This window comes from Rattus norvegicus, chromosome 11 (assembly GCF_021556685.1).
Source record: "Rattus norvegicus strain SHRSP/BbbUtx chromosome 11, alternate assembly SHRSP_T2T, whole genome shotgun sequence".
Classification (NCBI taxonomy): Eukaryota; Metazoa; Chordata; class Mammalia; order Rodentia; family Muridae; genus Rattus; species Rattus norvegicus.
The window spans coordinates 47,505,152-47,526,039 of NC_141544.1; the positions used below are offsets into that span (position 1 = coordinate 47,505,152).

Here is a 20,888-nt window from a genome sequence, read left to right on the forward strand (position 1 = left end):
GTGTCTTTGGGGGGGGGGTGTTGTTTCCAAGACAGGGTTTCTCTGTGTAGCTTTGGCTGTCCGTGATCTCAGTCAGACTGGCCTCGAACTCACAGAGATCCTCCTGCCTCTGCTTCCCGAGTGCTGGCACTAAAGGCATGCACTACCATCACCCATTGAAACTGACTCTGGAAAGGAAAAGTCGTTTCCTACTTTACAGTTGGAGATGCAGAGTGGTGGGGTGTGTGAGGGCAGTCACATTGGGTTCATAGTGTTCCTTCTGCTTCTTGAGTGCTGGGTTTAAAGATGTGCACTACTATGCTTATTAGAACTGTTTACTTAGCACCAAAGAGTGCCAAATATCTAACTGGAGCCTGGAAATCAACTCTAAGACAAGGGCCACTGTTGCCTTTGCCATTAAGAAATGTTCTAGTGGAAAATATTTTATAGTTTGCAGAGTAGAATTAAGAGTATAGTCTACAAAAGCCATACATTAAGTTCTCATTTAAAGGGACATAGGATCTTTGATTTCATGATTGTAAAAATATCTTTGAAGGTCAAAAAATATCTTAAAGTCCTTTCGATAGTTAATTTTGAGCTAAACTACATTTAGATATAAATAGGAATCTAGTCCCTGAGACAAATACTGTCTGCTGAGAACCTTGTTGTGATTTGATAATTTTTTCTTAAAAATTGTCATTACAGTGTTTTTTTTTTTTTTTTTGCTTTATCTTTATATCACACACATTCCTTATTGATGGACAATTCCTTTTGTGATAGAAAAGATTCTGAAAGTTCTTCAAAACAGCGTGAATATAAGAAAATGAACAGGATCTCATTGGGTATACTCCAGTTTTGTCCATTGTCTTACAGAATCTCACGGCATAGTTGAGAAAGTTGGTGAGTCGGGTGAGCCCCTGGAGGCCGGCCAGTGTGCTCAGTGGTGCTCAGCAGCATCAGGGGAGAGAGGGAGAGGGTTTAGGACTCATGGCAGGCAACTTGGCGAAGGCTTGTATGTAAGAGATAGAGCCCTGTGGGGTTGGGGATTTAGTTCAGTGGTAGAGTGCTTGCCTAGGAAGCGCAAGGCCCTGGGTTCAGTCCCCAGCTCCGAAAAAAAAAGAACCAAAAAAAAAAAAAAAAAGATAGAGCCCTGTAAAGGATGAAGGAGACAGTTAGGGAATAGAAGTTCAGTTTGAAAGGGCAGCAGCGGAGAGGGATTTGGTTGTCTTGAGAAGCAACACTTCTCTGTCACTAAAAAACAAAAGAAAACTTCTGGACAGAGGTTGTGGTACTGAGCTTGTGGAAGCCAGAGGTCAGCCTCCGGAAACTTTTCTCAGGATCCACCCACTTTCTCTTTTGGGACAGTCCCTTTCCCCCTGCAGAGTTCGCTGATTAGTTAGAACTTTTTTAGTATTCTCTGTAGAAATCAGCTGATTATTATTATTTTTTTTACCTTTGAAATTTTGCAACCATAGGCATTCCAGGTACCTAGTACAGTATAAGCATGAAATAAATGTTTGTTGAATGAATCAGTACATCGTAACTTTTTTATTTATTTAGTCCCAAGGACATTTGCATGTGGAATAAAGAGTAGGGCAGGGAATTTGGAAGCCTAGCAAAGGGCAAGGCGAAGCTTGGTAGAGATAGATAAAACTGGAATCCGATGTGCCGGCACACTCAGCCCAGTTCTGAGGCAGGGGTGTAGTGAGTTGAAGCTTCATAGTGAGTTCTGGGCTACAGAGTGAGACCCTCCTTAAACCAAAAGCACTGGGCAGTGGTGGTGTGCGCTTTCAATCCTGGCAGAGGCAGAGGAGAGGCAGAGGAGAGGCAGAGAGGCAGAGAGACAGAGACGAGCATATCTCTGAGTTTGAGGTCAGTCTGGTCCACATAGTGAGTTCCAGGACAGTCAGGACTACACAGAGAAACCCTGTCTCAAAAAACCAAGACCAAACCAAACCAAACCAAAACCCAAAAGCCACCAAAAAGATTGGGGAACTTTAAGTGCTTTGCATAGGAGGAAGAAAATTACTTATTTGTAGATTAATGCTTATAAATGCCTACTTTATGTTGGGACACTACTGAATGTGGGAAGTGGAAAGATGGAGCCCTCTGTAGTAAAGGAATAGCCTATTTCAGTTCACTGGAGTCCATACAGCTATTAGTGGACGTTTGGAGCGGATTGATTGATTGACCGAGACAGGGTCTTACCAAACTACCCAGGCTGGCATCAGACTTCATTTCTGCCCTGTGTGTGTGCTCCAGAGCTGCACTCACTGCCTGTCCTCCTAGGGCAGCTTAAAATCTGAGAGGAGGGGTTGGGGATTTAGCTCAGTGGTAGAGCACTTGTAGAGCGCTTGCCTAGCAAGCGCAAGGCCCTGGATTCGGTCCCCAGCTCCGAAAAAAAAAAATCTGAGAGAAATCAGCTTGGATGGAGAAGTCCTCATTTCTTACTCCTAGCCAACAGTGACATTCATTCAGCCAGAACTTAGATCGGTTTTGTAGTAGGTCTTATATGCACTTTTTTTTTCTTTTTTTCGGAGCTGGGGACCGAACCCAGGGCCTTGCGCTTGCTAGGCAAGTGCTCTACCGCTGAGCTAAATCCCCAACCCCTATATGCACTTTTAAAATAAGTCTAGCTTTGGAAATGACAAAGAATGAAGACAGGAGTATGGATCCTTTTGGCTGGGATTTCCACTTTCGGTTGTTTGGATGGCAGAACAAGAGTGAGGCAAAGTTTATTGGGTGAAGAGGTTTTCAAAAAGTGAATCTTGTAACCATGGTTAGAAACTAGTGAAGCTGGTAGTCTTGCCAGGTGCAACAATTTCTTTTTTGTATTTTGTTTTTTCGAGACAAGATTTCTTTGTATGACCTTGGCCATCCTGGAGCTAGCTCTGTAGACCATGCTATCCTCAAACTCAGAGAGACCAGCCTGCCTCTGCCTCCCAAGTGCTGGCTGGGATTAAAGTTGTGTACGACCACTGCTGCCTGGCTGCAACAGTTCTCTGTTTTTTATTCTTAGTGCAATTTCATGACTTTTCTTAGTGATGAAGTTTCATAGTCAATATTTGGAAAAGCAAATATTTGGGTAACTTGTTGAAGATGTCCGTCCTCCTTGTGCCTGGCCCCTTGCTGGCTTCTTGGGACATAGCCATGGATCAGATTGATGTAACTGGTCCCTGTCCTCATGGGAGCTCACTGGAAAGAAATGTAAAAAAAAAAAAAAGGGTTACATGCTGTACAAACAGTGTTAGTTCTTTGGCTTAGCGTTGATGGTAACGCTTTATACTTATTTAATCTCTGGTAAGGTGGGGATCAGGATGGGGATGGCGGTTGGTCCCCATCCTGCCTGTGCTGGCTGCCTTGGGAGTCAGGCACATTGTAGAGTTGTGTTTAGTGGCAGTGCATCTACCCTAGAGGCAGCAGTAGGGACTCCAGCTGTAGTGTTTAACTCTGTTTTCATTGGTGTCGGGACAAGGGACAGTTGTCGTGTCTTGGTGTTTTCTTCATTAAACAGGGTCTATGGTTGGAATTTGGCCAGCCTGACTGCCTTTGTACCTGACTTTGCCCCTGTACAGGTTTTCTCTTAGTGACTTACTTTAAGGCTAGTGAAAGCCAGAGCTAGTCCTAGCTAACCCTGTGCTGACTATGCTAAGTCAGACAATTCTGTGGTAGGTGGGGAGGTCGAGGATAGCCAGGGATACAGTGTGAAATCCTGTTTTTAAAAAAAGTAATTGTGGCTACAACCTGAAGTTAGTAGTTTTCCTTGATTTGCGGTGGAAGGCATGGCGGAAGGAACCAGCCTTAACATGCAGCCAACAGTAGTTTCCTTTTGCTGCTGTAACAGCACCCTTCAGGGGGGCAGGGTCAGGGTGAAATGGGGAGTCGTCATCTCAACTTCTGAGTCAGGTTCCTGGGTGCCTTTTAGCTGAGAGTCTTAAGAAGGTGGACTGGGTTTGATTGGGGAAGAGCTCGTCTAAAGTATGCTGTTGCTGGCAGTCGGAAGATTGGCGGCTTTACTTTCTTTTTGCCATTTGACAAGTGTCTGTCTTAAAATCTTACCACATACTTCTTTCCAACTTAGCTATTTACTCTTATCAAGGCTAGAGGAGAAGCCTCCTCACGTTACAGGCAGTTAGCAGTCATATCTTAAAACCTTGGAAATGTATTACGTTTGCTCTATTTTCTTAGGTAAAATCAGGCCCCTGGTCCCTTCACATTCTCAGAGAGAGGGTCATGGGAATCAGTGTGGTCTCATCAACAGTGTGGAGAGGTGACAAAAAGGGTGTCTGTGCTTCTGGCCATCAGTCTTGGCTCTGAGTCCTGGTCTTCTCCAGCTGCACACATACGTGACTCTGCCCTTGAGCTTCCAGTCTAAGGTGCTGCCTTGGTGCTCTGCGTCCTTGTGAGTGAGGGGCCTCCTCAGGCCTTGGTGCGATGCGGAGTCCTGTCTGGCTCACTGTTGATGACATCTTCCTGTTTCCTTGTCGTTACTTCATACTTAGTTCCTGACATTTGTAGATGTGTTCGTTTGTGAGTCCCATCTTTTTTTCCAGTTCTTAAAAGAGTCACAATTTTATGTTTCTGTCTTTTGTTAGACCAAACTGTGGAGGTGTGTACGTTCAAGACTTAAGTACCGGTGTATAGAATTCTGACTTATTTAAATGTTGTTGACTGATTAGTTGGAAGGCTGTGTTAATGCATCATTTCTTTGAGAGAATACTTACTGCTACTGTATGTTCTGGGTTCTAGAGAAGTCAGTCCCTCTAAGGTAAGATGCTAGCGTCTTACAACACCGGCTAGCCTTTTCATCCTCTTGTCTGTGGTCACTGCCTTCTTTCTTGTAGTATTTTAAAAAGTCCCTTAAGTGGATTCTCCTTGTGATCTCTCTGTTGCAGGTTGGTGAGCAGGCCGAACTCAGTGTGCTTGTTTTGTTTTGTACTGTCCCCTTGTGTTCCCACCCCAAGTGCGTGGGGTGCATTCTTGTTTCCTGCAGTTTATAGGGTTTCATGGCTCGTACTGCATGGAATGAAAAACACTTTTATTTTTAAAATATTCAGATTCTGTTTGTAACTGATTCTAGCTTGCCTTTCTAGGTTATTTTCTGTTCCTACTTTACTGCTTTTAGTCCATAGCTATTCTGACTAGTTTAATTTTCTTGTGTGCTAGCCTTTTCTGTTCTTTTAGTCTTAGCTTTCCCTTGAGTATGTTGTCTGTGCTTTTAGATTGTCTGTGGAGCATAGAACTGGCACGTAGCAGATGCTTATAGCATTCAGCAAGCAGTACTCCCTCCATTGTCTCACATAGGGTACTCAGACTTTGTGTTGTCATTATCATCTCCATGTGCTGTATTATCTCATTTAACTGCAGTGCAGCTCTGCCGGCCACTATTCACCTCATAAATGCCGCTGAGCAAATCACCAAGGTTGCATAGCTGTTGCTGTGAAGGTTAGACTTAACAAGTGTCTGTGTGCCTCTTTTAGGCTTAATTTTAGCTGGCTCAGGTTGGGGATAAAGCAGAAAACCATGTTCCGTTGGAGGCAGCATTGAAATGCTTCTATTTCAACCTTGATGGAGTGGGTGTGAGGGAAAGCTGCCTTAGTTACTCACTTAGACAGTGTCATCTTTAGTTTCTGTGACTGGGCAGGTGGGAAGCACATTCCTTTCCTGCTGTTTCCCTCCTTTCTATCTTTGTTTTCATTTTATTGCACACATTTATAAAGTTGTGATGGTGTTTGGGGCCTTTCTCAGTCCGTGTGTGCTGCTTGAGGTGTTAACACTGTTCGTTGTATGGTCATTGAGTCAGACACTGGGGAGCGAGTCACCAGCGTGGTCAGTGCAGCTGAAGGCTTGCTCTCTTTCCTAGAATGTTTGCTTGCCTCTGTCTCAAATGGCAGGGCAGGCAGGCTATTTAGACCCAAACATCTTGCCACTTTCCAACAAGCCTCATCTGTTTCCTTTAATGTTTAAAAAAAAAAAAAAGCCCAAATTATGTGTGTACTTGTGTGTGCATGTGTGAGTGCAAATTCCCTCAGATTCTAGAAGGGGCGCTGGATCTCCTGGATCACTTGATGTGGGTGCCAGAAATCAAACTCAGGTTCTCTGGAGGACCAACAAATGCTCTCAATCACTGAGACTTTGCTTCAGCACAATCCCCAACTCTTAATACTGTCAAGCTCTCACATAAATTTTGGAGAAGACACCAATACTGAGGCCTTAGTGTGTGCTGCTGTAATGAAAGTGGTGTGGGCTGGATGAAGGAGCAGAGTTAGTCACAGTTCTTAGGCTTTGTGATCCAAGATAAAGGACTAGCAGGTTCAGTGAGGACGTAGTCTATGCTTCCAAAATGGCCTCTGACAGAGGTATGGAATGGTGTATCTCTCTCTGCCTCTGTCTTTTAATCTGGGGTCTTGACTCCTTTCTTTTTCAGTATTAACTGTTTGGCACAAGTGAATATCTGTTGAAATGCGAAGAAGGTGTGAGAAGGCAGGGTTCACAGCCTCATTTCAGTTCAAAAAGACATTTCAGGAGAGGGAGAGTTGTCACTGTTAACCATTTGCAGTCAGGTTCCATGTAGTCTGCCCTGATGTTAGCATAGGAAATGCTGAGTTCCTGCACACAGTTGCAGTGGCATATAGCAACAGCACTGCTTGTTCGCTCAGTGTTCAGGTCTAAACAGGATAATTTCTCTTCCAAATGGTATCTGTTTTTACTGTCCAGTCCAAGTTGACTCAGCGTTTACTTGTCTGGTGTCTGTCATCATCTTCCACATTGCCTTTGCCCTCACTGTCTTAGACTTTCTCATAGATTGGGATAGTTGGGCTTCTTACAGAATGATGGCTTTCCAGAGGTTACACAGTTCGAGCTGCCAGCTGTGGTAGAGCTTTCCCAGAAGCACATCACTTCCCATCTTCTCTAGTCTTGGGTCAGGGCAGTCTCAGGGACGAGACTGTGGAAGGTGTGGATGCTGCTGTAGTGGGTGACTGGAGCCAGCAGGTATCCTCTGTCTGCCATAACAAATGTGACAGTTTGTGTTGGCCTGTTCAGGATTTCAGCTTAGCTATAAGTACATCGAAAGCACTATATAATCAATGTAATTTTCAAAATCAATGAAGTTCTATATTTAACTTTGATAGCACTCATAAGCACAAGGACAGAAGTGATGAGGGATACTGGGCTCCGTCTTACATGTCATAGCATCACATCATGAGAGAAAAGCCAGCCTGTGTACTCTGACAAATGAACCAACTCTTAGATCATACTACAATCCATAAAATACTTCACATATTCCCACAGTAACTTATGGTTGTGTTTTGTACAGGGAAAGAAGGGCTAGGTAGTCTTAAGACTGACTCTATAATTGAAACTCAAACTCAAACATGTCCAACTTCTAAAGAGTGACCCAAGACACTCGCTGCTTCACAGAAGATCCTCCTCAGAGACACATTCATTTCCAGGTTGTCCTTCAGCGATGGCTGTCTCTTCCAGGGAGTAAAAAGTACTGTCTGCTCCTTCATAGTACAAGTTGGTGGAGGAAAGGGTGGAAGACAGCCCAGTGCCCCAATCCTATAGAAAGAAGGAATGGATGGCTATTGGCATGGTGGCTTATTTCTGTGCTTTGAGCGGATACAACTAGAAATGCCTCCCTGGGGTCTGCTGGTGCTGGTGGGCAGGCATGGCAGAAGCACAAGAGTACTTTCCCCCTGAAGACAGGGTTTCTCTATGCAGTCCTGACTGTCATGGAACTCACTCTGTTGACCAGGCTGGCCTCAAACCACTCAACTGCCTCTGCCTCCCATGTGCTGGGATTGAAGGTGCGAACCAGCACTGCCCAGCAGAACCTTCTATAAGAAAACTGCCAGAATATCTATAATTTCAGAATCTAGTTATAGCATAATATTGAGGGCAGAGGGAAGGAGCAGATAGTTAAGAGCAGTGTCCAATGGTTCCTGCTTCCTACTGTGGTTTTGTCTCCCTGCTCTGTCAGTATTCCTGTGTATAAACATCTGACTTAAAATCTTCTGATCAGTTTTTGGCGTCCAGACTTCATACTCAGATTTTGGTACTGCATTCGAGGTGCCCTCGTGAGGGAGTTAGTTGTACTTGGCGTCTAACAGTAGTGTATAGGGCCGGGGGCCACGTGCTATGACAGATGTTCGAAGGCATGCAGCAGCCAGAAGGGGCTGCTGGGGTCGTTCACTCCTTTTCTGTTCTGTTTTGCCTCATCCTAGTGGGGAAGGTGCTCTGTATAGGGACTGGGACAGGCCCACTTTGTCCTGAGGCTTTGTATGTAGATGAGCACTTTTCATTTTCTTTTATGGGAATTAAGATGTATGTTCATAGCACCTGCATAGAGGATGGGAAATTTAGCAGTAAAGTGTTTGGCCACACAAGTCAAACTAGTCAACCAGTATCTCTGTAGTTTTCAGAACATTTTGAGAGGGTAGGGCTTTTTAAAAAAAGATGATTTCATGTATATCAGTGTTTTGTGTGAGTGTGTGTGTGTGTGTGCGTGTGCGTGTGCGTGTGCGTGTGCGTGTGCGTGTGTGTGTGTGTGTGTGTGTTATGCCTGTAGAAGTCAGAAGAAGGCATTAGATCCCCTGGAACTGGAATTATGGGTGATTGTGAGCACCCATGGGGGTTCTGGGACTTGAACCTGGCTCCTTTGTTAAGAGAAACAGGTGCTCTCAATAGTTGAGCCATTTCACCTGCCCTACTTTAATCAGTCATGTATTTTATACAAAGTAAATTATTTTGGCAAGACGTGGGTAAAAATGCTAAGGATAATGTAATGAAAGATGTTTGAAGTTAATTAGAAATATACAACTTAACCAAATCTGATTCTCTGTTTGCCTCAGGAAGAGTTAGTGCAACCTTGTCTGTGCTTAGATTCACATTTGGTCTCTGTAGTGGAGGTCCTCCTTCTAGGAGCCAGCCCAGAATACCTTCCTGAGCATTACCTAGGCTCTTGGACTCTGGGTTCTTGTCATAAATTCCCACTTTGGCCCTGTGTCAAGATTGCCTAGGGATCTTGTTCAGCAAGTAGGCTCAGGCTATGCCCTCAGGAGACTGTGATGGTTCTGTCTCAGAATCTGAATTTTTAACAAGCCCCTCAGGGTGACTCCAATGGAGCTGTCAGTAGTGTGGGAACTACTTCCTTAGATGGTGTGTCATCTGCCTCATAGGAAAGTGCTTCTTTACCTCATAGGCTGAGAGAGGGTGAAAACGGATTGCATTTGAAGTTGTTTGATAAACTGAAAAATAGCATAAAAGCTTTAGATAGCATTGTAAAATTGAGTGTCTACTTGGTGTTAGGATGGTTTGCCCAGAAAGGTAAGTTTATTTCCTGTCAGAAATAAACTGGGAGGCACAGGCAGGAATCTAGGCTTCTAGATTTTTGCATACTTGAGCAGGACTCAAAAAAGTTAATCTTTCAGTTTAACTGCTCTTGAAAACAAATCATGAATAATTTTGATTTTGCATAGTTGTAGGATAGTAAGTGAGAGATCAGTGCCCCCGAGAATGTATGCATGAAGAGTCTGAGCTGTGGACTTTGGCAAGGCCAAGTTAAGTAAGATGCTCCCTGACTGTAAGGAAGTTGCAGTGTACTATAGGGAACTTAGAAATCATGGAACAGTAAGTCTTAAGAATTCTTTTCTCCTGTAATCAGAAAGAGATCATGTGAGGTGGTCTTTGTTAAGAGCATAAGATTGGAGTGAAGATTATGAGAGTGGGTTCTTGGTCTTTGCCGACCTTGTCTCAGCAGTCCTGGAGCAGGAAGAGACAGGATGTCTTAGTGGACACAACATGGGGTTTTGAGAACTGGAAAGCAGCAGTTTGTAATTGTGGTGCCAAGTCTGGATTGTTTGTAGGTATTTAAAACAAATGGCTTTTCTTGGGGAGGCAGCTTCCTAGGCCTCATTGGGCTCTCTGCTTTGTCAGTACATTAGGTTTGGTTTGGCTTTGACAAAGACAGGATTGCTGCTAACCCGTTGTGACATGAAGGATAGAGATCTACGGGTTCATTATCAAGCCGAGGCCCAGGTGGGGGAAGAACAGTGTGGAAAGCCCTGCTGTGATTGGTAGGTAGTGAGGAGTGTTCACAGGAGACAGGTTGCCTCCTTGCTGCTGACATGTGATGTGCCGTTCTCACATTGGCTGCTTGCAGTGGAACATGTGGGAAGTTGGTGACCAATCCTGTTCAAGATGGGGCACATTGGAGTTGAACTCACTGAGCATAGTGGTGGTAGCATGACTTAGTTAAACTGGTAGGGCTCACTAGAAAGTCCTCTGATTGGAAGTCATTTCAAATGAGCCAGACCTGAAGTGCTGGTTTCCACCCAAGGACGGAGAGTACCCAGATGTGCTAATGCATGCACTTGGAAGTGTCTCCTAGGAGGCACTTCTAGAATGAATATATTGTATGAAAATTTGAAATGTTTTTCTAAGCTCCTTGTATTAGTTTCTTGTGGCCACTGATAGCACTTCATGACATTAAGCAACATAAATGTGTCCTTATAGCTCTGGAGCTCAGCAGTCTGAAATGGCAACCACTAAGCTGTCATCAAGGAGGCTACACAGGGCTGTGTTCTCTTGGGATGCTGTCGGGGAGAATCCTGACCTTTTAGGCTAGCTGGTGGCTGCTGGCTGGCCGTCCTTGGCTTGTGGTTGCATCACTCTGACATCTCCTTCTGTGGTCACATTGCGTCTCTTTCTGCCCATGTCATAGGGGCACACGTTTGTCTTAGGGGACAAGTGTGATGGAGTTTAGGACACTGACAGTTGTGGGCTTGTGGATCTGTCACTTAGCCACATCTACAAGAGTTGTTTCCCAAATCAGCTACAGTTTTTAGGTTCCAGAGTTGAGGATAGAAACATCCTGGGAGATATTCTTGTAAATGACTTAAAGAGTAAGAAGATTGCATTTGAAACAGTAACTTTTGGGTAATGTGTCTTGTAACTTTTCAGTGTTAGTTTGATGATCTGAATTTGGAATCTAAACTGGGAGGCAGTTCTCAATCTGCAAGATGTCTTTTATAGCATTGAATAGAACTTCTTTCTGTAAGTGATGGAAGTTAGTTCTTTTAGAGCTGGCTTCGGATGACTGATACCAGGTATTTATTAAAATGAGTCTATTCAGGTGTTAACACCTGTAAAAACGAGTCTAAATTTAGGGAGATAGTACAAAGGCTGGAACCTGTTTAGGAGTTTCAGAGTGTGAGTGACGGAAAGGATTGTAGGGAGTAGTGAGAATTGTATGATCATGATTTTCCTGAAGATTTGTGCCTGCGGTGAAAGTGAAAATAGGTTATCAATGTGTTCTTACTGTGCTGTGTTTATATAGTTAATTTTGGTGTTTGCTGTTAGCTTGTTTTAAATATGGTGTGTGTGTATGTATATATGTGTATGTATGTATATATATATATATATATATATGTTCATTCTGCAGTGTTGGCGATCTACACACTTGAAAGCTGAGTGTGGTAGAAGTGGGGATATACTCCCGGAATTCAACACTCTGGAGGCAGCAGGATTGACTTTACAAGGTCAAGGCCATCTTTAGTTCCAGGCATCCAGGGTAAGAATAAGACCCTTTCTCAAAACATTTAGCAACAAGAAAGATGGACACACTTGAATGGAAGGTGTCAGTGGAGGGTTTTTGCAGTTTCGAGAGCATCCTTTTACCAGAGCATCTTACCTAATACATGTTTGGAAGTTTTCAGATAACTGAATTCTAGGTTCTTAAACAAGTGACCTAAGGCTGAGATCCATGTCCATCCCCTAAGCTTGCAATGTGATGGACTGCCTACTACCTCGACTTTGTGCTTGCTACCTCAACTTTGTGTCATCGTCGTGTGTGTGTGTGTGTGTGTGTGTGTGTGTGAGAGAGAGAGAGAGAGAGAGAGAGAGAGAGAGAGATTGCAGAGCTTCTGAAGGTCCTCTGTGTTCTGAGGGGGTTCACACCTGCCTTTAAATATTTAGAGTCAGTATTCTTCCAAGTCCTGTTTTGCATAACCCTTGCATTTCTCATGTGTAGCGCCCTTTGACTGTTGAGTCTGTTACCTGCCCTTCCTTGTGTTTGTTGGGGTTCTGCTTCTCACTCCTGTCTGTATTGCCTATGAGAGCCTCGCTTACGCTCTTACTGGGCTGGGCTTACTTAGGCCTGGGCTGTTAAACTCAGTTGTTTCTTAGCAAAATCAACAGGACAATAGTCATTTATGAAAATGTATCTATTTTTTGTTTGTTAGTGTAGATTTGAATTTCATGTAGTATATTTTTCTTTTCTTAAGATGGAACGACTCTCTTTTAGATTTATTTTATCTATGCACATGAGTGTTTTGCCTGCGTGTATGTGTATGTGTACGTGTACGTTTCTCATTCCCAAAGAGGTCACAACAGGACGTCAGGTTCCTTGGAACTGGAGTTACAGATGTTTGAGAGCCACCATGTGGGTGCTGAGACTCAGACTCGGGCCCTCTGCAGGAGTAATGTGAGCTCAGCCCGTCCCTGCCGAGCATCTCTCCAGGCTCAGAGGAACGGTCTCTGACATCTCTTATGTGCATGTCTGTTACAGCCGACGTTTGGAGTGCGGAGAGCTGAGGTTACTGTTTCCTGAGCGCCGTGGTCCACTGGTGCAGTGGCTGCTGTCTGTGGTGTGTTCTGAGCACTTGGCAGTGCTGCTCACTCTCTAGTCTTGCTTTCCCTGGAGCTGCTTTCCAGAGACACTCTCTGGATCTCTGGATCTCTGTACCTGGGGCTGCTTTCCAGAGGTACACTCTCTGCATCTCTGGCTTTGAACTGTACATTAGTGCTATGCGTGGGTATGGCTGTAATTTGAGATTTGTTTGTCCCTTTATCTTTGGTTTTATTTTACATGTGTTTGTGAACATTTGATGCTCCTCAGGTCTCTAAGGCCTCTTCATCTACCAGTGTGGTTTATATAGTGAGTGGTAGGCCAGCCAACGGTACATAGAGAGACCCTGTCTCAAAGCAACAATAAAAACAAAATCAAACTCAAAAAACACCATTACCACCAACAAAAAATCATGTTTTCCTCTAAGTTTCTTTTTTTTTTTTAAAGATTTATTTATTTATTATATATAAGTACACTGTAGCTGTCTTCAGACACACCAGAAGAGGGCATCGGATCTCTTTACAGATGATTGTGAGCCACCATGTGGTTGCTGGGAATTGAACTCATGACCTCTGGAAGAGCAGTCGGGTGCTCTTAACCGCTGAGCCATCTCTCCAGCCCTTCCTCTAAGTTTCTTAACTTAATTCTGTTTGAGTATGTAAAAGAACTCCTCTAAAATCTGTCAGCTGACTCTGCAGTGGTTCAGCTGACAGGGATCTTTTCCCAACCAGTTGACCCCCATCCCATTGACATTTTTTGGCTCCATTTTTTAATATTACCTTAAATTTTTTTCAAGCAATATATTTTGATCGTATTCTTTTCCCTCTCCCATGTTTTCCCAGATCCTCTCTACCTTCCTATCCACACAACTTCCTCTCACAAAACCACACAAAATCCTAACAATGACCCCCCTCCCCACTCCAATAAAAAGGAAAAGAAAAAGAAACCCCACAAAGCCAGAAAGTCCTCAGTCATAGCAGCAACAGTAAGAGCAGAGAGAACTGTGGGGTCTGTTGTGGTAGTCAGTGGCTGCTAAGCATGAGGCCTGCGCTGGAGCATGGTTCTTTTTTTTTTTTTTTTTTCCCTTCTGCAGCAAAGCATTTATTACATCTTGAAGAGGAGAGAGCTGGAGCGTGGTTCTTAGAGACAACATTGCCTCACTGGAGAAAGCTTGAGTTTGTGCTCTCACAGGTAGCTTCTTGGTTAGAGGTGGAACTTTGTGCACACTTCCTCTATTGCTGGGGTTTTTGTCTGGGTGGTCTTTTGTATGCCCCTGAGTTCACATGGGCACAGCAGTCCCACTGCCTGGAAAGGCTGTTTGCTTGGCCTGTCCACCGCCTCTGCCTCTTCAGTACTTCTGCTTCCTCATCTGCATAGTTTCTTCTCCGAGGAAACAGCTTCCAAGTCAGGGCTGAATGCTCCAAGGTCTCCGACTGTCTGCACAGTGGTGTCTGTTAAGATTTGCTGCAAGAAGGTGTCTGCTGAGGTCAACAGTGCAGTAATAGTGGGTATGGCGGTGTGTCACTAGGAATAACAGTGGTATGGTGGTGTGTCACTAGGAATTGCTTCACTACTAGTACTCATTAAGTAGAATATTATTCTGTTTTCCCTTAGGGCTCATGGTCTGTCTGGTCTCGTGTTCTTGGCCTTGTTAACAGTGTCAGGTCTTGGGGTCATCTCATGGAATGGGCCTTAAATCCATCCAGAAAGTGGTTGATTGCTCCTGTAACATTGACTGCTACTATCCAGCAGGCAGCTTGCCATGGTTGGTTGTAGGGCTTGTAGCTGGGTAAGAATCATGGTTACCTTTCTCTTCCAGCAGTGTTCATAGCACCTTCCAGCACTGTTGATGATAGAAGGGCTGAAGAAGCTTCTCGTTGGGCACCAGTTTGGTTTCTCCATGTTGAATGACATAATAAATGGTGTCTTCCCCAACAAGGTTTTACTCTCACGCTGTGGATGGTAGCCTGTAGCCTTGGCAGTAGCCAGTGATGTTTGGAGTGATGTCTGAGACCCCTCTGAACAATGACTTAACAAGATACAACCATACCAGGTGCTGAGGTAGCATATGATGTGTAGCTGGGCCTCTGCCTTTCCCTGTTAAATGGTAACCATTTAAATTCTTTCTATACATTTTAGGAAGCTTCTAGAGAAGTAGGTTTTTATGCAGCTTTAAAAAAGGTCTTTAGTGTTAGCTATCTGTCTCTCCCTACAGTCCCTCCCTTACCTTTAGTGCTAACTGTCTCTCCCTACAGTCCTTCCCTCCCTTACCTGCTTAGCCACCCTCGTCTCCATTTAGTCTCCCTGGATTAGTTTGCCTCTTTTATGACATTATGCTGTAATATGCTGTAATTTCCCCTTCCTTGGAAGCTATATTCCTTCTCCCTGACCCGTCACCAGTTATCTGCCCTCTGGATATTCTAAACAAAACATATACATGTGAAGCTTAAAGCTAACATCTGTGTGTAAGAGAAAACATGTAATGCTTGTCTTTTGTGGGGCAGCGGGATCACCTCATTCAATGGTCTCCATCTGTTTTCCTGATAGCCAAGCAGTACTCAAAGTGTGCATGTGTCTGTCAGTGACTCATGGATGTCTAGGTTGTTTTCCATTTCTACTGTTGTGAGGAGAGGAGCGATGAACGTGGATGAGCTAGTGTTGTCTCTGTAGTGGGATGCAGTCTTCTTAGGACACGCCCAAGAGTGGGCGAGCTGGATTTTGCTGCAGATCTTTCATCTTTTTTGAGGAACCACCACACTAATTTCCATAGTGGCTGTAGCAGTTTGCACTCTACTAGCAATGAATAAGTGTTCCCCTTTGTCACATTCTTGCCAACATCTGCTGTCATTTTTAAAATGAATCTTGGTTATTCTGACTAGGGTAAGATGAGATCTAAAAGTAGTTTTAATTTGCATTTCTCTGTGGCTAACGATGTTGAACATTTCTTTAGGTATTTCTTATCTATACTCTGTTTAATTAAATTATTTTTATTTTTATGAGGATTTTTTCCTTCGTTGTCTCTTCCAGATACCGTCTATCAGATATATAATGGTACAGGTTTCCCGTTCCATGTTGACTCAGAAGGGTTCATTGTGAACCCATTGTAAAGCCCAGTCTCAAGTTTTCAGAGTGGCTTTGCTCTTACTGTGCTTTCATTCGCAGCGTAAGTATAACATTCAAGGGCAGGAAGTAGGCTTAGTACTTTCTTTTAAAATTAGCTATTCTGACTGTGTCATGTATTAGACACATTAGCATCCTTAATTTGAAAATTGATAACTAAAAAGCTTCAAAATCTGAAATTTTCTGATTTTGAGAGCTGACAAGATACCATAAGTGTAATGCCTTATTGTGTACAAACTTTAGTTTCAAGCATTAAATTGTTTTAAAAAAATCACCTTTAGACTATGTTTATAAAGTACATTAAACACATAAATGTTATCTTTAGATTTTGGTCCCTCCAAAATCTGGAAGTCTGAATCACTTCTGGTTGTAAGCATTTTGGAGCAGGGACACTGGCCCTATGCAGCTTTAGTGATGGAGACCCTCAGACAGGTCAGTTCAGGTCAGTCCAGTACACAGTTTAGCGATGCTCACCGAGTGCTAGGACCTCGCCAGAGAGATGCACCGGGGCTTGAGTTTTCAGAGGAGGGCCACAGGAGCACCATGAGACAGCCCTCACTCTTCTCTGGTGCTGCTATGTAGCATGGCACATCAGTTGCAGCTGACTTTGCTCGCTAGGGAACATGTGCCCTGTATCTTTGTATGTTGTGTGACACAGAGTTGCTATTGGGCTGATTAACTTAGCATTTCAGGATGCCCACCACTCCTTGTTCAGGTTTTGAGTTTTCTTAGCAAACTCTTCTGTGTGGCTCTAACAGTGACATTGTGTCTTAAGAAGTTTTCTAGACTGCAAGCTTGGGTCTTACCGATTAAGTTTGGAAGCTTACATTTGGCAGACCTTCTCTCTCAAGTCTAAGAGCGTTTCTCCCCTGTATTTTTTTTGTCAGTCTATGCCAGAAGTTCTCAGTCTGTAGGTGTAGGGGTCACCTTTTACATGGGTCACATATCAGATACTTAAATTACGATTCACAACAGTGGCAGAATCGTAGTTATGAAGTAGCAACAAAAATAACCCTATGGTTGGGCGTCATTACAACGCAAGGAACTGTATTAAAGGGGCCAAGCATTAGGAAGAATGGAGATCTGCTCTGTGTTTTAACCTTTCTTCAGCACGGTTTGCTGCCATTCATTAGAGCTGTCCCTCCCTGCCTCTGTGTGTTTTTCCACTTGGTACTCTAAAGTCCACTGGGGTCTGTGGTGACAGTAAATGTCACTGTGTTTCTGGTGCTTGACTCATTTGCCAAGGAACTGAATGATAACTGAGATTTTACAGGTGATGGCATAACGGATTTTTAAGGATGCTGTTTGTGAGTTCTCTTATGTGTGGTGTTCCTCAGTGGGTCAGTAGGTGCATGTGTGTAGTTGGGTTGTTGAAGAGTCTATCAGTATGTAGCTGGGTCCCATCAATCTCCCTTCTGCTGGGCCATTCCTCAGTCTGGTTGATCTGATTAGAAGTGTTGCTGCCGTGTTTGTCCATGCCTGTTTGAATGGGTCCTATTCAGCTGATCTCTGAGGCCAGGTAGCAAAGTAGTGTAAGCCTGTTGTATTTGGATGAGAGGAATCCTGTTCAAGGTTTTGGCTGTTATCTCCCTGGTAAGGGCTCATATTCTTGTTATACTTACTTGGGTGAAGCAGTGTTGTGTGACTGTTCAGTCAAAGTGGTGGTGGAATGTTTTGCTTTTACCATTGGTTTCATAAGCCTCTTCAATGTGTGTGCTCATTTCTATGTTTACATGCTCATAATTAAGGGGTACACTATGTCTGTTTTTAGTGAAGGATTAATCAATACGCTCGTGTGCTTGCTCGATGCAACCCCACCCCCACCCCCAGCAGCTTTGGCTGTCTTGGAACTAATTCACTGTATAGACCAGGCTGGCATTGAAGTAAGAAAAGAGCCAATTACTTCTGCCTCCTAAGTGCTGGAGTTTAAAGGCTTGTGCCACCATGTCCAGCAAAGGATTGATTTGAATGTCAGAATTAAAAACCCCTTAACTCTAAATCTGACAACTCAGCATTATTGTATAATTAATCTGTATTAAATATGAATTTTGTGTTGTTCTGTATTGAGACTGTATGGAATTAGGAATCAAATGTGACTTTGTATAACAAAAAGAAGAGTTTGGGGGGGCTGGAGACGTAGCTTAAATTTGGGAATGTGCTTGCTAGCCTAACATTCCCAAAACTCTGGGTTGGATGCTAGGGCTGAGTAAACCAGGTGTGGCATAATCTTTTGTAGTTATACAGTTAATCTGTAAACTCAGGACAGGAGAGGAAGGAGAGGTTTCAAAATAGGCCATTCCTCCTCTCACAGGTTCAAGGCTAGCCTGGGCTATTAATTATGTGAGGCTGTCATGTTTCTCTTAGTTAACTGTTTTTGTCTACTAGGTCCCTTGTGTTTGTACTTTGAGGATTGTTGTAGTTGCACAACTTACATAGTCTTTGTATGTTTCCATTACACACACACACACACACACACACACACACACACACACACACACACACGCCCACACATGCATGTCACTTGAGCTCTCTGCTGGAAGGTTGAGGACAGCTTACAGGAGTCCGTTCTCTTCTTCCATCGTGTGAGTTTCTGTGATCCACCCCAGGTTGTCAGCTTTGGGAGCAAGCACCTTATCTAGTGAACCATCTTGTTAGCCCCTAAAATACGTTTTAGAAAAGATAGTTGCTACTTAAAAGAAATTATTCCTATGCTTTATCTGAGTGCTGGCTGTTTATATAGAGTAGGTAATTATAGAACAATTACTCTCTGTAGCAGAAGCACCAGGTTTTGTGCTGTTTGGATTGGATTGAGTTACAGGACTGAGACACAGCGACTCACTCATTCCACTGTCAGTTCATTGTCTATAAAAAAGAACCAGCTCCCTTGTTCTGCAAAGCAAACCCATGTAGATGGTTTTGGAGATGAGTGGGTTAATAGTCATGGTTTTCATGGTCTTCTATTTAGTCAGCTGTGGTTGCTAAAGGTGACTGTCTAGAAGGTGAGGTGAGCAGGGCCTTTCCTTCTGTCAGTGACTTCTATTCTGTGCATGCAGTTAACTTGAGAAAGGTGAATCTCTGTGTCTATGCAGTGTCTTCAGCAGTGTGGCAGTGTGACAGTGACACTTTGAGGTTGTTGTGCTTGAGTGGTTGTGGCAGGAAGGAGAGGATGAGGAAGATTTATGAAATAGCAAAGAAGAGGTGCTTGTGGGATGGGTGGATGTTGGCCCTTTGTAGATTTGGAGGTGGGTAGTGGAAGAGAAGGTGGAGGAAGGAGAAGACCTAAAACAAAAACAAAGCCACAAAGCCAGAGAAAAGATGGGTGGTGCCCTTTTTGATCTGCAGTTCTCCTCTTCGGGCCACAGGACTGTAAGAACGAAATTGTTTCATGGCATTGTATGTAACACAGGGCATATGGACCATAATCGGCTACAATTTCTTTGTGCTGAGCACTTGTATTCTACATTGTTATTTTGAAAGGCAAGGTTTTTGCTTATAAAGCACATATTTTCTCAGGTGAAATGAGTTTCTAAGAGTAAATTGAGGTAGGCAGTGGTGGCGCACACCTTTAGTCCCAGAGTTTGAGGTCAACCTGGTCTACAGAGTGAGTTCCAGAGTAGCCAGGGCTACCCAGAGAAACCCTGTCTTGAAAAATAACAGATGAGCAGAAAGAGTGGACTGTGGCTAGAACACAAGTGGGCTAGGGAAGGACTCAGTTGGTCAAGGCTTGTCACTGTGTGAACGTGAGTGCCTGCGGTTGTCCTCCAGCACCTGGTTAAAATCCGGGTCTGGCTAGTGTATGCTGTAACCTGTGCTGGGGAGCTGGAGACAGGACAGGCAGTCTAGCTGAGTTAGTTAGCTCCAGGTTCAGGGAGAGAGAGGTCCTTTCTCAAACGGTAAAGCAGGGTGGGGGGCTGGAGAGATGACTGACCCAAGTCTGGTTCCCAGCATATATTGACATCAGTACACACATGCATACATAAAAGTAAACCTTAAAGAGAGTGTAGCGTATTTAATGTTGCTTCTGGTATCTGCAGACATGTGTATACACCTGCACAAGCATTGGTGCATACATGCACTATGCACACAGAGAACAAAATGTGGGTCTGTGGTGCTCCTGAGGAGGCCAGTGAAGTTAGTCCTCACTTGTTTGTGTATACTGTGTGCACATTAGAGATCATGAATTAGAACAGCATGAGATTTGAGCCCAGAACTAATTGAGATTTAATAAGAATGCTGGAGGTGTTAATGTTTAGTTGGAGATGAAGCTGAAGAGTAAAGTCTGTCTCTAAAGAGGGTTTGGGTGACTGCATAGTTTTAAAAAAAAAAACCCAAACAAGAAATACAAGCAGCTTGAATTTAAATTGGCACAGAGGAATTCAGGAGGTGATTTACGACTCAGGGTTGGGAGTTAGTAGAATAGTTTGTCATGAATTATTCTCTGAAATGGATAAATTCCCAATGTCTGTAGGATATTTGCTAGGGAGAGGGAGTGATGGTTATGACATCACGGAAAGCCCCTCCCCTACCTTACTCTGTCCTTCCTTAATTCCCGCCTCATGTGTTGTTTGTCAGCCTGTGTGTGTGCTGAAGGACATCGCAGAACAAGGAAGTAAACCCCACTCTGCAAGGAAAGGATGTCACACTGTGAATGCAGCCTGCACTGCCAGACTACATCAGACCACTGAAGTCTGAATAGTTAGAGTAGTTGAAGCTGGAGGACTCTGAAGCATGGACTTGGTGTGAGGATTGTGACAGGGCCGCCTCATTCTCACAGAATCCCCATTGATAGTAAAGTTCATAGGTATAAGACTTTGTTTTGTCAGGAAACAAGAATTCAAGGGTTTTTGAAAACTGAGAGGACAAAGACCTTTTTATGCCATCTTCTCTTTGGAGGCAACTATGTGCATTAGTATGCTGGTTCTTCTATAGCCACACCCCCACCTCCCCTCCGCAGAGCATTTCCATTGTTGTTCCACTGTTCTGGTTCACTGCATGTCTGCGAGAGGCCAAGTAGTACTTTGCTAAGTGTACAGTGGTCACTGGAACATGCTGATAGATAATGCTTGGTCAGACCAGAAGGTAGTGTGCCTGTAACTGGATGGGGAAGGGATTCAAACACCAGCATGGAAACTAATGCATTTTTATCCATGAGATGTGA

General features: G+C 43.8%; 1 protein-coding gene and 1 long non-coding RNA gene across 23 annotated transcripts in view; one reads left to right on the forward strand and one right to left on the reverse strand.

Annotated features, from left to right (window-relative positions):
• Positions 1-20,888, forward strand: part of Dyrk1a (dual specificity tyrosine phosphorylation regulated kinase 1A) — a 119,287-nt gene that overhangs the window by 10,555 nt on the left and 87,844 nt on the right. For 8 of the 22 annotated variants that reach the window (XM_087575536.1, XM_087575548.1, XM_087575537.1 and 5 more), the window contains exon 2: positions 11,426-11,554. The exons of 12 other annotated variants lie outside the window; for them this stretch is intronic. The gene's annotated coding sequence lies outside the window, so the exon portion shown is untranslated. 22 annotated transcript variants of the gene reach the window in all.
• LOC148002553 (uncharacterized) overlaps positions 2,960-20,888 on the reverse strand; it is a 42,668-nt gene continuing 24,739 nt past the window's right edge. Inside the window, exon 3 of the long non-coding RNA XR_015633349.1 lies at positions 2,960-3,174. This is a non-coding gene — a long non-coding RNA (uncharacterized LOC148002553). The remainder of the gene's footprint in view (positions 3,175-20,888) is intronic.